This window comes from Rhipicephalus microplus, chromosome X (assembly GCF_043290135.1).
Source record: "Rhipicephalus microplus isolate Deutch F79 chromosome X, USDA_Rmic, whole genome shotgun sequence".
Lineage (NCBI taxonomy): Eukaryota > Metazoa > Arthropoda > Arachnida > Ixodida > Ixodidae > Rhipicephalus > Rhipicephalus microplus.
Window position 1 is genome coordinate 465,283,561 of NC_134710.1, and position 15,764 is coordinate 465,299,324.

General features: G+C 44.1%; 8 non-coding genes across 8 annotated transcripts; all 8 read right to left on the bottom strand.

Moving 5' to 3' along the window:
* Window positions 1–247: 247 nt before the first annotated feature.
* Window positions 248–320, bottom strand: TRNAF-GAA (transfer RNA phenylalanine (anticodon GAA)). Its single transcript has one exon. It is a non-coding gene; the product is annotated as a tRNA-Phe (tRNA).
* A 1,540-nt stretch (window positions 321–1,860) lies between these two features.
* Window positions 1,861–1,933, bottom strand: TRNAF-GAA (transfer RNA phenylalanine (anticodon GAA)). The gene has a single exon. It is a non-coding gene; the product is annotated as a tRNA-Phe (tRNA).
* Window positions 1,934–3,471: 1,538 nt separating this feature from the next.
* TRNAF-GAA (transfer RNA phenylalanine (anticodon GAA)) lies at window positions 3,472–3,544 on the bottom strand. Its single transcript has one exon. It is a non-coding gene; the product is annotated as a tRNA-Phe (tRNA).
* A 3,778-nt stretch (window positions 3,545–7,322) lies between these two features.
* On the bottom strand, window positions 7,323–7,395 carry TRNAF-GAA (transfer RNA phenylalanine (anticodon GAA)). Its single transcript has one exon. It is a non-coding gene; the product is annotated as a tRNA-Phe (tRNA).
* A 1,539-nt stretch (window positions 7,396–8,934) lies between these two features.
* On the bottom strand, window positions 8,935–9,007 carry TRNAF-GAA (transfer RNA phenylalanine (anticodon GAA)). The gene has a single exon. It is a non-coding gene; the product is annotated as a tRNA-Phe (tRNA).
* Window positions 9,008–11,171: 2,164 nt separating this feature from the next.
* On the bottom strand, window positions 11,172–11,244 carry TRNAF-GAA (transfer RNA phenylalanine (anticodon GAA)). The gene has a single exon. It is a non-coding gene; the product is annotated as a tRNA-Phe (tRNA).
* Window positions 11,245–12,784: 1,540 nt separating this feature from the next.
* Window positions 12,785–12,857, bottom strand: TRNAF-GAA (transfer RNA phenylalanine (anticodon GAA)). The gene has a single exon. It is a non-coding gene; the product is annotated as a tRNA-Phe (tRNA).
* A 1,540-nt stretch (window positions 12,858–14,397) lies between these two features.
* TRNAF-GAA (transfer RNA phenylalanine (anticodon GAA)) lies at window positions 14,398–14,470 on the bottom strand. The gene has a single exon. It is a non-coding gene; the product is annotated as a tRNA-Phe (tRNA).
* Between the last annotated feature and the right edge of the window lie 1,294 nt (window positions 14,471–15,764).

Consider the following 15,764-nt stretch of genomic DNA (forward strand, 5'->3'; position numbering starts at 1 on the left):
CGGGAGAAGAGTGACAGCGGGATTTAAGAGTTCTTGCGTTTCGGTAAAACCGCTTTATTAGAGCTGTTGCACATTATTACGTGTATTTCACGCTGTTCTGGTTCTTTTGCAATGCCTACTCCCGCGATGCAATCTGAATCAGTATTTCTTTATCAAGCATGTGTGTTCACCTGCGTAACCGTTTCACTCGTTAGAAGTATTGCAAAATACTTGTATACCGAGAGATTTAACAAAAAATTGCTCTGGACGCCGAAACCGGGGATCGAGCCAAGGACCTTTAGATTTTCAGTCTAACGCTCTCCCAACTGCGCTATTTCGGCAGACGGGAGAAGAGTGACAGCGGAATTTAAGAGTTCTTGCGTTTCGGTAAAACCGCTTTATTAGAGCTGTTGCACATTCTTACGTGTATTTCACGCTTTTCTGGTTCTTTTGCAATGCCTACTCCCGCGATGCAACCTGAGTCAGCATTTCTTTATCAAGCATGTGTGTTCACCTGCGTAACCGTTTCACTCGTTAGAATTATTGCAAAATACTTGTATACCGACAGATTTAACAAATCGTGCTTTGGACGACGAAACCCGGGATCGAGCCAAGGACCTTTATATGTTCAGATTAACGCTCTCCCAACTGAGCTATTTCAGGAGACGGGCCAAGAGTGACAGCGGGATCTAGCAGTTCTTGCGCTTCGGTAAAACTGCTTTATTAGAGCTTGTTGCAGATTACTACATGTCTTTCACGCTGTTCCGGTTCTTTTGCAACGCCTACTGTCGCGATGCAATCTGAATCAGCATTCCTTTATCAAGCATGTGTGTTCACCTGCGTAACCATTTCACTCGTTAGAATTATTGCAAAATACTTGTATACCGACAGATTTAACAAATCGTGCTTTGGACGACGAAACCCGGGATCGAGCCAAGGACCTTTATATGTTCAGATTAACGCTCTCCCAACTGAGCTATTTCAGGAGACGGGCCAAGAGTGACAGCGGGATCTAGCAGTTCTTGCGCTTCGGTAAAACTGCTTTATTAGAGCTTGTTGCAGATTACTACATGTCTTTCACGCTGTTCCGGTTCTTTTGCAACGCCTACTGTCGCGATGCAATCTGAATCAGCATTTCTTTATCAAGCAGGTGTGTTCACCTGCGTAACCGTTTCACTCGTTAGAATTATTGCGAAATACTTGTATACCGAGAGATTTAAAAAAAAAAAGCTTTGGACGCTGAAACCCGGGATCGAGCCAAGGACCTTTAGATGTTCAGTTTAACGCTCTCCTACTGAGCTATTTCAGCAGAGGGGAGAAGAGTGACAGCGGGATCTAGCAGTTCTTGCTCTTCGGTAAAACTGCTTTATTAGATCTGTTGCACATTACTACATGTCTTTCACGCTGTTCCGGGTCTTTTGCAACGCCTACTGTCGCGATGCAATCTGAATCAGCATTCCTTTATCAAGCAGGTGTGTTCACCTGCGTAATCGTTTCACTCGTTAGAATTCTTGCCAAATACTTGTATACCGACAGATGTAACAAAAAGTGCTTTGGACGCTGAAACCCGGGATCGAGCCAAGGACCTTTATATGTTCAGATTAACGCTCTCCCAACTGAGCTATTTCAGCAGACGGGAGAAGAGTGACAGCGGGATCTAGCAGTTCTTGCGCATCGGTAAAACTGCTTTATTAGAGCTGTTGCACATTACTACATGTCTTTCACGCTGTTCCGGTTTTTTTGCAATGCCTACTCCCGCGATGCAATCTGAGTCAGCATTTCTTTATCAAGCATGTGTGTTCACCTGCGTAACCGTTTCACTCGTTAGAAGTATTGCAAAATACTTGTATACCGAGAGATTTAACAAAAAATTGCTCTGGACGCCGAAACCGGGGATCGAGCCAAGGACCTTTAGATTTTCAGTCTAACGCTCTCCCAACTGCGCTATTTCGGCAGACGGGAGAAGAGTGACAGCGGAATTTAAGAGTTCTTGCGTTTCGGTAAAACCGCTTTATTAGAGCTGTTGCACATTCTTACGTGTATTTCACGCTTTTCTGGTTCTTTTGCAATGCCTACTCCCGCGATGCAACCTGAGTCAGCATTTCTTTATCAAGCATGTGTGTTCACCTGCGTAACCGTTTCACTCGTTAGAATTATTGCAAAATACTTGTATACCGACAGATTTAACAAATCGTGCTTTGGACGACGAAACCCGGGATCGAGCCAAGGACCTTTATATGTTCAGATTAACGCTCTCCCAACTGAGCTATTTCAGGAGACGGGCCAAGAGTGACAGCGGGATCTAGCAGTTCTTGCGCTTCGGTAAAACTGCTTTATTAGAGCTTGTTGCAGATTACTACATGTCTTTCACGCTGTTCCGGTTCTTTTGCAACGCCTACTGTCGCGATGCAATCTGAATCAGCATTCCTTTATCAAGCATGTGTGTTCACCTGCGTAACCGTTTCACTCGTTAGAATTATTGCAAAATACTTGTATACCGACAGATTTAACAAATCGTGCTTTGGACGACGAAACCCGGGATCGAGCCAAGGACCTTTATATGTTCAGATTAACGCTCTCCCAACTGAGCTATTTCAGGAGACGGGCCAAGAGTGACAGCGGGATCTAGCAGTTCTTGCGCTTCGGTAAAACTGCTTTATTAGAGCTTGTTGCAGATTACTACATGTCTTTCACGCTGTTCCGGTTCTTTTGCAACGCCTACTGTCGCGATGCAATCTGAATCAGCATTTCTTTATCAAGCAGGTGTGTTCACCTGCGTAACCGTTTCACTCGTTAGAATTATTGCGAAATACTTGTATACCGAGAGATTTAAAAAAAAAAGCTTTGGACGCTGAAACCCGGGTTCGAGCCAAGGACCTTTAGATGTTCAGTTTAACGCTCTCCTACTGAGCTATTTCAGCAGAGGGGAGAAGAGTGACAGCGGGATCTAGCAGTTCTTGCTCTTCGGTAAAACTGCTTTATTAGATCTGTTGCACATTACTACATGTCTTTCACGCTGTTCCGGGTCTTTTGCAACGCCTACTGTCGCGATGCAATCTGAATCAGCATTCCTTTATCAAGCAGGTGTGTTCACCTGCGTAATCGTTTCACTCGTTAGAATTCTTGCCAAATACTTGTATACCGACAGATGTAACAAAAAGTGCTTTGGACGCTGAAACCCGGGATCGAGCCAAGGACCTTTATATGTTCAGATTAACGCTCTCCCAACTGAGCTATTTCAGCAGACGGGAGAAGAGTGACAGCGGGATCTAGCAGTTCTTGCGCATCGGTAAAACTGCTTTATTAGAGCTGTTGCACATTACTACATGTCTTTCACGCTGTTCCGGTTTTTTTGCAATGCCTACTCCCGCGATGCAATCTGAATCAGCATTTCTTTATCAAGCATGTGTGTTCACCTGCGTACCGTTTCACTCGTTAGAAGTATTGCAAAATACTTGTATACCGAGAGATTTAACAAAAAATTGCTTTGGACGCTGAAACCCGGGATCGAGCCAAGGACCTTTAGATGTTCAGTTTAACGCTCTCCCAACTGAGCTATATCAGCAGACGGGAGAAGAGTGACAGCGGGATCTAGCAGTTCTTGCGCTTCGGTAAAACTGCTTTATTAGAGCTGTTGCATCTTAATACGTGTCTTTCACGCTGTTTCGGTTTTTTGCAACGCCTACTGCCGCGATTCAATCTGATTCAACATTTCTTTATCAAGCATGTGTGTTCACCTGCGTAACTGTTTAACTCGTTAGAATTCTTGCAAAATACTTGTATACCGACAGATTTAACAAATCGTGCTTTGGACGACGATACCCGGGATCGAGCCAAGGACCTTATATGTTCATATTAACGCTCTCCCAACTGAGCTATTTGAGCAGACGGGAGAAGAGTGACAGCGGGATTTAAGAGTTCTTGCGTTTCGGTAAAACCGCTTTATTAGAGCTGTTGCACATTATTACGTGTATTTCACGCTGTTCTGGTTCTTTTGCAATGCCTACTCCCGCGATGCAATCTGAATCAGCATTTCTTTATCAAGCATGTGTGTTCACCTGCGTAACCGTTTCACTCGTTAGAATTATTGCGAAATACTTGTATACCGAAAGATTTAACAAAAAAGTGCTTTGGACGCTGAAACCCGGGATCGAGCCTAGGACCCTTAGATGTTCAGTTTAACGCTCTCCCAACTGCGCTATTTCGGCAGACGGGAGAAGAGTGACAGCGGGATCTAGCAGTTCTTGCGCTTCGGTAAAACTGCTTTATTAGATCTGTTGCACATTACTACATGTCTTTCACGCTGTTCCGGGTCTTTTGCAACGCCTACTGTCGCGATGCAATCTGAATCAGCATTCCTTTATCAAGCAGGTGTGTTCACCTGCGTAATCGTTTCACTCGTTAGAATTCTTGCCAAATACTTGTATACTGACAGATGTAACAAAAAAGTGCTTTGGACGCTGAAACCCGGGATCGAGCCAAGGACCTTTATATGTTCAGATTAACGCTCTCCCAACTGAGCTATTTCAGGAGACGGGAGAAGAGTGACAGCGGGATCTAGCAGTTCTTGCGCATCGGTAAAACTGCTTTATTAGAGCTGTTGCACATTACTACATGTCTTTCACGCTGTTCCGGTTCTTTTGCAACGCCTACTGTCGCGATGCAATCTGAATCAGCATTTCTTTATCAAGCAGGTGTGTTCACCTGCGTAACCGTTTCACTCGTTAGAATTCTTGCAAAATACTTGTATACCGACAGATTTAACAAAAAAGTGCTTTAGACGCAAAAACCCGGGATCGAGCCAAGGACCTTTAGATGTTCAGTTAAACGCTCTCCCAACTGAGCTATTTCAGCAGACGGGAGAAGAGTGACAGCGGGATCTAGCAGTTCTTGCGCTTCGGTAAAACTGCTTTATAAGAGCTGTTGCATATTAATACGTGTCTTTCACGCTGTTCCGGTTTTTTTGCAACGCCTACTGCCGCGATTCAATCTGATTCAGCATTTCTTTATCAAGCATGTATGTTCACCTGCATAACTGTTTAACTCGTTAGAATTCTTGCAAAATACTTGTATACCGACAGATTCAACAAATCGTGCTTTGGACGACAAAACCCGGGATCGAGCCAAGGACCTTATATGTTCAGATTAACGCTCTCCCAACTGCGCTGTTTCGGCAGACGGGAGAAGAGTGACAGCAGGATTTAAGAGGTCTTGCGTTCCGGTAAAACCGCTTTATTAGAGCTGTCGCACATTATTACGTGTATTTCACGCTGTTCCGGTTCTTTTGCAATGCCTACTCCCGCGATGCAATCTGAATCAGCATTTCTTTTTCAAGCATGTGTGTTCACCTGCGTAACCGTTTCACTCCTCAGAATTGATGCAAAATACTTGTATACCGACAGATTTACCAAAAAATTGCTTTGGACGCAGAAACCCGGGATCGAGCCAAGGACCTTTAGATGTTCAGTTTAACGCTCTCCCAACTGCGCTATTTCGGCAGACGGGAGAAGAGTTCTTGCGTTTCGGTAAAACCGCTTTATTAGAGCTGTTGCACATTATTACGTATATTTCACGCTGTTCTGGTTCTTTTGCAATGCCTACTCCCGCGATGCAATCTGAATCAGCATTTCTTTATCAAGCATGTGTGTTCACCTGCGTAACCGTTTCACTCGTTAGAAGTATTGCAAAATACTTGTATACCGAGAGATTTAACAAAAAATTGCTCTGGACGCCGAAACCGGGGATCAAGCCAAGGACCTTTAGATTTTCAGTCTAACGCTCTCCCAACTGCGCTATTTCGGCAGACGGGAGAAGAGTGACAGCGGAATTTAAGAGTTCTTGCGTTTCGGTAAAACCGCTTTATTAGAGCTGTTGCACATTCTTACGTGTATTTCACGCTTTTCTGGTTCTTTTGCAATGCCTACTCCCGCGATGCAACCTGAGTCAGCGTTTCTTTATCAAGCATGTGTGTTCACCTGCGTAACCGTTTCACTCGTTAGAAGTATTGAAAAATACTTGTGTATCAAAAGATTTAACAAAAAAATGCTCTGGACGCCGAAACCCGGGATCGAGCCAAGGACCTTCAGATTTTCAGTCTAACTCTCTCTGAACTGAGCTATTTCGGCATACGGGAGAAGAGTGAAAGCGGCATTTAACAGTTCTTGCGTTTCGGTAAAATTGCTTTATTAGGGCTGTTGCACATTACTACATGTCTTTCACGCTGTTCTGGTTCTTTTTTAATGCCTACTTCCGCGATGCAATCTGAATCAGCATTCCTTTATCAAGCATGTGTGTTCACCTGCGTAACCGTTTCACTCGTTAGAATTATTGCAAAATACTTGTATACCGACAGATTTAACAAATCGTGCTTTGGACGACGAAACCCGGGATCGAGCCAAGGACCTTTATATGTTCAGATTAACGCTCTCCCAACTGAGCTATTTCAGGAGACGGGCCAAGAGTGACAGCGGGATCTAGCAGTTCTTGCGCTTCGGTAAAACTGCTTTATTAGAGCTTGTTGCAGATTACTACATGTCTTTCACGCTGTTCCGGTTCTTTTGCAACGCCTACTGTCGCGATGCAATCTGAATCAGCATTTCTTTATCAAGCAGGTGTGTTCACCTGCGTAACCGTTTCACTCGTTAGAATTATTGCGAAATACTTGTATACCGAGAGATTTAAAAAAAAAAAAGCTTTGGACGCTGAAACCCGGGATCGAGCCAAGGACCTTTAGATGTTCAGTTTAACGCTCTCCTACTGAGCTATTTCAGCAGAGGGGAGAAGAGTGACAGCGGGATCTAGCAGTTCTTGCTCTTCGGTAAAACTGCTTTATTAGATCTGTTGCACATTACTACATGTCTTTCACGCTGTTCCGGGTCTTTTGCAACGCCTACTGTCGCGATGCAATCTGAATCAGCATTCCTTTATCAAGCAGGTGTGTTCACCTGCGTAATCGTTTCACTCGTTAGAATTCTTGCCAAATACTTGTATACCGACAGATGTAACAAAAAGTGCTTTGGACGCTGAAACCCGGGATCGAGCCAAGGACCTTTATATGTTCAGATTAACGCTCTCCCAACTGAGCTATTTCAGCAGACGGGAGAAGAGTGACAGCGGGATCTAGCAGTTCTTGCGCATCGGTAAAACTGCTTTATTAGAGCTGTTGCACATTACTACATGTCTTTCACGCTGTTCCGGTTTTTTTGCAATGCCTACTCCCGCGATGCAATCTGAATCAGCATTTCTTTATCAAGCATGTGTGTTCACCTGCGTAACCGTTTCACTCGTTAGAAGTATTGCAAAATACTTGTATACCGAGAGATTTAACAAAAAATTGCTCTGGACGCCGAAACCGGGGATCGAGCCAAGGACCTTTAGATTTTCAGTCTAACGCTCTCCCAACTGCGCTATTTCGGCAGACGGGAGAAGAGTGACAGCGGAATTTAAGAGTTCTTGCGTTTCGGTAAAACCGCTTTATTAGAGCTGTTGCACATTCTTACGTGTATTTCACGCTTTTCTGGTTCTTTTGCAATGCCTACTCCCGCGATGCAACCTGAGTCAGCATTTCTTTATCAAGCATGTGTGTTCACCTGCGTAACCGTTTCACTCGTTAGAATTATTGCAAAATACTTGTATACCGACAGATTTAACAAATCGTGCTTTGGACGACGAAACCCGGGATCGAGCCAAGGACCTTTATATGTTCAGATTAACGCTCTCCCAACTGATGTATTTCAGGAGACGGGCCAAGAGTGACAGCGGGATCTAGCAGTTCTTGCGCTTCGGTAAAACTGCTTTATTAGAGCTTGTTGCAGATTACTACATGTCTTTCACGCTGTTCCGGTTCTTTTGCAACGCCTACTGTCGCGATGCAATCTGAATCAGCATTCCTTTATCAAGCATGTGTGTTCACCTGCGTAACCGTTTCACTCGTTAGAATTATTGCAAAATACTTGTATACCGACAGATTTAACAAATCGTGCTTTGGACGACGAAACCCGGGATCGAGCCAAGGACCTTTATATGTTCAGATTAACGCTCTCCCAACTGAGCTATTTCAGGAGACGGGCCAAGAGTGACAGCGGGATCTAGCAGTTCTTGCGCTTCGGTAAAACTGCTTTATTAGAGCTTGTTGCAGATTACTACATGTCTTTCACGCTGTTCCGGTTCTTTTGCAACGCCTACTGTCGCGATGCAATCTGAATCAGCATTTCTTTATCAAGCAGGTGTGTTCACCTGCGTAACCGTTTCACTCGTTAGAATTATTGCGAAATACTTGTATACCGAGAGATTTAAAAAAAAAAGCTTTGGACGCTGAAACCCGGGATCGAGCCAAGGACCTTTAGATGTTCAGTTTAACGCTCTCCTACTGAGCTATTTCAGCAGAGGGGAGAAGAGTGACAGCGGGATCTAGCAGTTCTTGCTCTTCGGTAAAACTGCTTTATTAGATCTGTTGCACATTACTACATGTCTTTCACGCTGTTCCGGGTCTTTTGCAACGCCTACTGTCGCGATGCAATCTGAATCAGCATTCCTTTATCAAGCAGGTGTGTTCACCTGCGTAATCGTTTCACTCGTTAGAATTCTTGCCAAATACTTGTATACCGACAGATGTAACAAAAAGTGCTTTGGACGCTTAAACCCGGGATCGAGCCAAGGACCTTTATATGTTCAGATTAACGCTCTCCCAACTGAGCTATTTCAGCAGACGGGAGAAGAGTGACAGCGGGATCTAGCAGTTCTTGCGCATCGGTAAAACTGCTTTATTAGAGCTGTTGCACATTACTACATGTCTTTCACGCTGTTCCGGTTTTTTTGCAATGCCTACTCCCGCGATGCAATCTGAATCAGCATTTCTTTATCAAGCATGTGTGTTCACCTGCGTAACCGTTTCACTCGTTAGAAGTATTGCAAAATACTTGTATACCGAGAGATTTAACAAAAAATTGCTTTGGACGCTGAAACCCGGGATCGAGCCAAGGACCTTTAGATGTTCAGTTTAACGCTCTCCCAACTGAGCTATATCAGCAGACGGGAGAAGAGTGACAGCGGGATCTAGCAGTTCTTGCGCTTCGGTAAAACTGCTTTATTAGAGCTGTTGCATCTTAATACGTGTCTTTCACGCTGTTTCGGTTTTTTGCAACGCCTACTGCCGCGATTCAATCTGATTCAACATTTCTTTATCAAGCATGTGTGTTCACCTGCGTAACTGTTTAACTCGTTAGAATTCTTGAAAAATACTTGTATACCGACAGATTTAACAAATCGTGCTTTGGACGACGATACCCGGGATCGAGCCAAGGACCTTATATGTTCATATTAACGCTCTCCCAACTGAGCTATTTGAGCAGACGGGAGAAGAGTGACAGCGGGATTTAAGAGTTCTTGCGTTTCGGTAAAACCGCTTTATTAGAGCTGTTGCACATTATTACGTGTATTTCACGCTGTTCTGATTCTTTTGCAATGCCTACTCCCGCGATGCAATCTGAATCAGCATTTCTTTATCAAGCATGTGTGTTCACCTGCGTAACCGTTTCACTCGTTAGAATTATTGCGAAATACTTGTATACCGAAAGATTTAACAAAAAAGTGCTTTGGACGCTGAAACCCGGGATCGAGCCTAGGACCTTTAGATGTTCAGTTTAACGCTCTCCCAACTGCGCTATTTCGGCAGACGGGAGAAGAGTGACAGCGGGATCTAGCAGTTCTTGCGCTTCGGTAAAACTGCTTTATTAGATCTGTTGCACATTACTACATGTCTTTCACGCTGTTCCGGGTCTTTTGCAACGCCTACTGTCGCGATGCAATCTGAATCAGCATTCCTTTATCAAGCAGGTGTGTTCACCTGCGTAATCGTTTCACTCGTTAGAATTCTTGCCAAATACTTGTATACTGACAGATGTAACAAAAAAGTGCTTTGGACGCTGAAACCCGGGATCGAGCCAAGGACCTTTATATGTTCAGATTAACGCTCTCCCAACTGAGCTATTTCAGCAGACGGGAGAAGAGTGACAGCGGGATCTAGCAGTTCTTGCGCATCGGTAAAACTGCTTTATTAGAGCTGTTGCACATTACTACATGTCTTTCACGCTGTTCCGGTTCTTTTGCAACGCCTACTGTCGCGATGCAATCTGAATCAGCATTTCTTTATCAAGCAGGTGTGTTCACCTGCGTAACCGTTTCACTCGTTAGAATTCTTGCAAAATACTTGTATACCGACAGATTTAACAAAAAAGTGCTTTAGACGCAAAAACCCGGGATCGAGCCAAGGACCTTTAGATGTTCAGTTAAACGCTCTCCCAACTGAGCTATTTCAGCAGACGGGAGAAGAGTGACAGCGGGATCTAGCAGTTCTTGCGCTTCGGTAAAACTGCTTTATAAGAGCTGTTGCATATTAATACGTGTCTTTCACGCTGTTCCGGTTTTTTTGCAACGCCTACTGCCGCGATTCAATCTGATTCAGCATTTCTTTATCAAGCATGTATGTTCACCTGCATAACTGTTTAACTCGTTAGAATTCTTGCAAAATACTTGTATACCGACAGATTCAACAAATCGTGCTTTGGACGACAAAACCCGGGATCGAGCCAAGGACCTTATATGTTCAGATTAACGCTCTCCCAACTGCGCTGTTTCGGCAGACGGGAGAAGAGTGACAGCAGGATTTAAGAGGTCTTGCGTTCCGGTAAAACCGCTTTATTAGAGCTGTCGCACATTATTACGTGTATTTCACGCTGTTCCGGTTCTTTTGCAATGCCTACTCCCGCGATGCAATCGGAATCAGCATTTCTTTTTCAAGCATGTGTGTTCACCTGCGTAACCGTTTCACTCCTCAGAATTGATGCAAAATACTTGTATACCGACAGATTTACCAAAAAATTGCTTTGGACGCAGAAACCCGGGATCGAGCCAAGGACCTTTAGATGTTCAGTTTAACGCTCTCCCAACTGCGCTATTTCGGCAGACGGGAGAAGAGTTCTTGCGTTTCGGTAAAACCGCTTTATTAGAGCTGTTGCACATTATTACGTATATTTCACGCTGTTCTGGTTCTTTTGCAATGCCTACTCCCGCGATGCAATCTGAATCAGCATTTCTTTATCAAGCATGTGTGTTCACCTGCGTAACCGTTTCACTCGTTAGAAGTATTGAAAAATACTTGTATACCGAGAGATTTAACAAAAAATTGCTCTGGACGCCGAAACCGGGGATCGAGCCAAGGACCTTTAGATTTTCAGTCTAACGCTCTCCCAACTGCGCTATTTCGGCAGACGGGAGAAGAGTGACCGCGGAATTTAAGAGTTCTTGCGTTTCGGTAAAACCGCTTTATTAGAGCTGTTGCACATTATTACGTGTATTTCACGCTTTTCTGGTTCTTTTGCAATGCCTACTCCCGCGATGCAACCTGAGTCAGCATTTCTTTATCAAGCATGTGTGTTCACCTGCGTAACCGTTTCACTCGTTAGAAGTATTGAAAAATACTTGTGTATCAAAAGATTTAACAAAAAAATGCTCTGGACGCCGAAACCCGGGATCGAGCCAAGGACCTTCAGATTTTCAGTCTAACTCTCTCTGAACTGAGCTATTTCGGCATACGGGAGAAGAGTGAAAGCGGCATTTAACAGTTCTTGCGTTTCGGTAAAATTGCTTTATTAGGGCTGTTGCACATTACTACATGTCTTTCACGCTGTTCTGGTTCTTTTTCAATGCCTACTTCCGCGATGCAATCTGAATCAGCATTCCTTTATCAAGCATGTGTGTTCACCTGCGTAACCGTTTCACTCGTTAGAATTATTGCAAAATACTTGTATACCGACAGATTTAACAAATCGTGCTTTGGACGACGAAACCCGGGATCGAGCCAAGGACCTTTATATGTTCAGATTAACGCTCTCCCAACTGAGCTATTTCAGGAGACGGGCCAAGAGTGACAGCGGGATCTAGCAGTTCTTGCGCTTCGGTAAAACTGCTTTATTAGAGCTTGTTGCAGATTACTACATGTCTTTCACGCTGTTCCGGTTCTTTTGCAACGCCTACTGTCGCGATGCAATCTGAATCAGCATTTCTTTATCAAGCAGGTGTGTTCACCTGCGTAACCGTTTCACTCGTTAGAATTATTGCGAAATACTTGTATACCGAGAGATTTAAAAAAAAAAAGCTTTGGACGCTGAAACCCGGGATCGAGCCAAGGACCTTTAGATGTTCAGTTTAACGCTCTCCTACTGAGCTATTTCAGCAGAGGGGAGAAGAGTGACAGCGGGATCTAGCAGTTCTTGCTCTTCGGTAAAACTGCTTTATTAGATCTGTTGCACATTACTACATGTCTTTCACGCTGTTCCGGGTCTTTTGCAACGCCTACTGTCGCGATGCAATCTGAATCAGCATTCCTTTATCAAGCAGGTGTGTTCACCTGCGTAATCGTTTCACTCGTTAGAATTCTTGCCAAATACTTGTATACCGACAGATGTAACAAAAAGTGCTTTGGACGCTGAAACCCGGGATCGAGCCAAGGACCTTTATATGTTCAGATTAACGCTCTCCCAACTGAGCTATTTCAGCAGACGGGAGAAGAGTGACAGCGGGATCTAGCAGTTCTTGCGCATCGGTAAAACTGCTTTATTAGAGCTGTTGCACATTACTACATGTCTTTCACGCTGTTCCGGTTTTTTTGCAATGCCTACTCCCGCGATGCAATCTGAATCAGCATTTCTTTATCAAGCATGTGTGTTCACCTGCGTAACCGTTTCACTCGTTAGAAGTATTGCAAAATACTTGTATACCGAGAGATTTAACAAAAAATAGCTCTGGACGCCGAAACCGGGGATCGAGCCAAGGACCTTTAGATTTTCAGTCTAACGCTCTCCCAACTGCGCTATTTCGGCAGACGGGAGAAGAGTGACAGCGGAATTTAAGAGTTCTTGCGTTTCGGTAAAACCGCTTTATTAGAGCTGTTGCACATTCTTACGTGTATTTCACGCTTTTCTGGTTCTTTTGCAATGCCTACTCCCGCGATGCAACCTGAGTCAGCATTTCTTTATCAAGCATGTGTGTTCACCTGCGTAACCGTTTCACTCGTTAGAATTATTGCAAAATACTTGTATACCGACAGATTTAACAAATCGTGCTTTGGACGACGAAACCCGGGATCGAGCCAAGGACCTTTATATGTTCAGATTAACGCTCTCCCAACTGATGTATTTCAGGAGACGGGCCAAGAGTGACAGCGGGATCTAGCAGTTCTTGCGCTTCGGTAAAACTGCTTTATTAGAGCTTGTTGCAGATTACTACATGTCTTTCACGCTGTTCCGGTTCTTTTGCAACGCCTACTGTCGCGATGCAATCTGAATCAGCATTCCTTTATCAAGCATGTGTGTTCACCTGCGTAACCGTTTCACTCGTTAGAATTATTGCAAAATACTTGTATACCGACAGATTTAACAAATCGTGCTTTGGACGACGAAACCCGGGATCGAGCCAAGGACCTTTATATGTTCAGATTAACGCTCTCCCAACTGAGCTATTTCAGGAGACGGGCCAAGAGTGACAGCGGGATCTAGCAGTTCTTGCGCTTCGGTAAAACTGCTTTATTAGAGCTTGTTGCAGATTACTACATGTCTTTCACGCTGTTCCGGTTCTTTTGCAACGCCTACTGTCGCGATGCAATCTGAATCAGCATTTCTTTATCAAGCAGGTGTGTTCACCTGCGTAACCGTTTCACTCGTTAGAATTATTGCGAAATACTTGTATACCGAGAGATTTAAAAAAAAAAATCTTTGGACGCTGAAACCCGGGATCGAGCCAAGGACCTTTAGATGTTCAGTTTAACGCTCTCCTACTGAGCTATTTCAGCAGAGGGGAGAAGAGTGACAGCGGGATCTAGCAGTTCTTGCTCTTCGGTAAAACTGCTTTATTAGATCTGTTGCACATTACTACATGTCTTTCACGCTGTTCCGGGTCTTTTGCAACGCCTACTGTCGCGATGCAATCTGAATCAGCATTCCTTTATCAAGCAGGTGTGTTCACCTGCGTAATCGTTTCACTCGTTAGAATTCTTGCCAAATACTTGTATACCGACAGATGTAACAAAAAGTGCTTTGGACGCTTAAACCCGGGATCGAGCCAAGGACCTTTATATGTTCAGATTAACGCTCTCCCAACTGAGCTATTTCAGCAGACGGGAGAAGAGTGACAGCGGGATCTAGCAGTTCTTGCGCATCGGTAAAACTGCTTTATTAGAGCTGTTGCACATTACTACATGTCTTTCACGCTGTTCCGGTTTTTTTGCAATGCCTACTCCCGCGATGCAATCTGAATCAGCATTTCTTTATCAAGCATGTGTGTTCACCTGCGTAACCGTTTCACTCGTTAGAAGTATTGCAAAATACTTGTATACCGAGAGATTTAACAAAAAATTGCTTTGGACGCTGAAACCCGGGATCGAGCCAAGGACCTTTAGATGTTCAGTTTAACGCTCTCCCAACTGAGCTATATCAGCAGACGGGAGAAGAGTGACAGCGGGATCTAGCAGTTCTTGCGCTTCGGTAAAACTGCTTTATTAGAGCTGTTGCATCTTAATACGTGTCTTTCACGCTGTTTCGGTTTTTTGCAACGCCTACTGCCGCGATTCAATCTGATTCAACATTTCTTTATCAAGCATGTGTGTTCACCTGCGTAACTGTTTAACTCGTTAGAATTCTTGCAAAATACTTGTATACCGACAGATTTAACAAATCGTGCTTTGGACGACGATACCCGGGATCGAGCCAAGGACCTTATATGTTCATATTAACGCTCTCCCAACTGAGCTATTTGAGCAGACGGGAGAAGAGTGACAGCGGGATTTAAGAGTTCTTGCGTTTCGGTAAAACCGCTTTATTAGAGCTGTTGCACATTATTACGTGTATTTCACGCTGTTCTGGTTCTTTTGCAATGCCTACTCCCGCGATGCAATCTGAATCTGCATTTCTTTATCAAGCATGTGTGTTCACCTGCGTAACCGTTTCACTCGTTAGAATTATTGCGAAATACTTGTATACCGAAAGATTTAACAAAAAAAGTGCTTTGGACGCTGAAACCCGGGATCGAGCCTAGGACCTTTAGATGTTCAGTTTAACGCTCTCCCAACTGCGCTATTTCGGCAGACGGGAGAAGAGTGACAGCGGGATCTAGCAGTTCTTGCGCTTCGGTAAAACTGCTTTATTAGATCTGTTGCACATTACTACATGTCTTTCACGCTGTTCCGGGTCTTTTGCAACGCCTACTGTCGCGATGCAATCTGAATCAGCATTCCTTTATCAAGCAGGTGTGTTCACCTGCGTAATCGTTTCACTCGTTAGAATTCTTGCCAAATACTTGTATACTGACAGATGTAACAAAAAAGTGCTTTGGACGCTGAAACCCGGGATCGAGCCAAGCACCTTTATATGTTCAGATTAACGCTCTCCCAACTGAGCTATTTCAGCAGACGGGAGAAGAGTGACAGCGGGATCTAGCAGTTCTTGCGCATCGGTAAAACTGCTTTATTAGAGCTGTTGCACATTACTACATGTCTTTCACGCTGTTCCGGTTCTTTTGCAACGCCTACTGTCGCGATGCAATCTGAATCAGCATTTCTTTATCAAGCAGGTGTGTTCACCTGCGTAACCGTTTCACTCGTTAGAATTCTTGCAAAATACTTGTATACCGACAGATTTAACAAAAAAGTGCTTTAGACGCAAAAACCCGGGATCGAGCCAAGGACCTTTAGATGTTCAGTTAAACGCTCTCCCAACTGAGCTATTTCAGCAGAC